This window comes from Penaeus monodon, chromosome 25 (assembly GCF_015228065.2).
Source record: "Penaeus monodon isolate SGIC_2016 chromosome 25, NSTDA_Pmon_1, whole genome shotgun sequence".
NCBI lineage: Eukaryota > Metazoa > Arthropoda > Malacostraca > Decapoda > Penaeidae > Penaeus > Penaeus monodon.
The window spans coordinates 16,617,481-16,617,858 of NC_051410.1; the positions used below are offsets into that span (position 1 = coordinate 16,617,481).

General features: G+C 39.4%; 1 protein-coding gene across 1 annotated transcript in view; it reads right to left on the bottom strand.

Moving 5' to 3' along the window:
* Positions 1 to 378, bottom strand: part of LOC119589333 — a 40,307-nt gene that overhangs the window by 22,711 nt on the left and 17,218 nt on the right. The window lies entirely within an intron of this gene.

Here is a 378-nt window from a genome sequence, read left to right on the forward strand (position 1 = left end):
ACCATAAACATACGCAAACTTACACGCACGCTACTACTTCAGAATCTAATTCACAAACTAGTGACCACCTGTTGCCTTATACCTTCATTCGCAAACTTCCCATGAATATTCCGTCAACGAAATTTTCAGCCTTTCATGACTTAGGTGTGATGGCCAAATTAAGTCTATTATTCCATTCCTGAATAAGAATGAAGCTGGACTCGTCACCCGATTTCTAAATGGAAGGATTAAACTCAGAAGATAATCTGTCTTTGTTAAGGCTGTACGTCGGCTGAGCATAATGCTTATGAATGGACGTAGCTTTGGGGGGGAAAAATACGTTGTTTGTTTCCTTTTGGCTGGTAATTTGTTTTTTTTTTCTCTCTCTCTCTTCGTTGG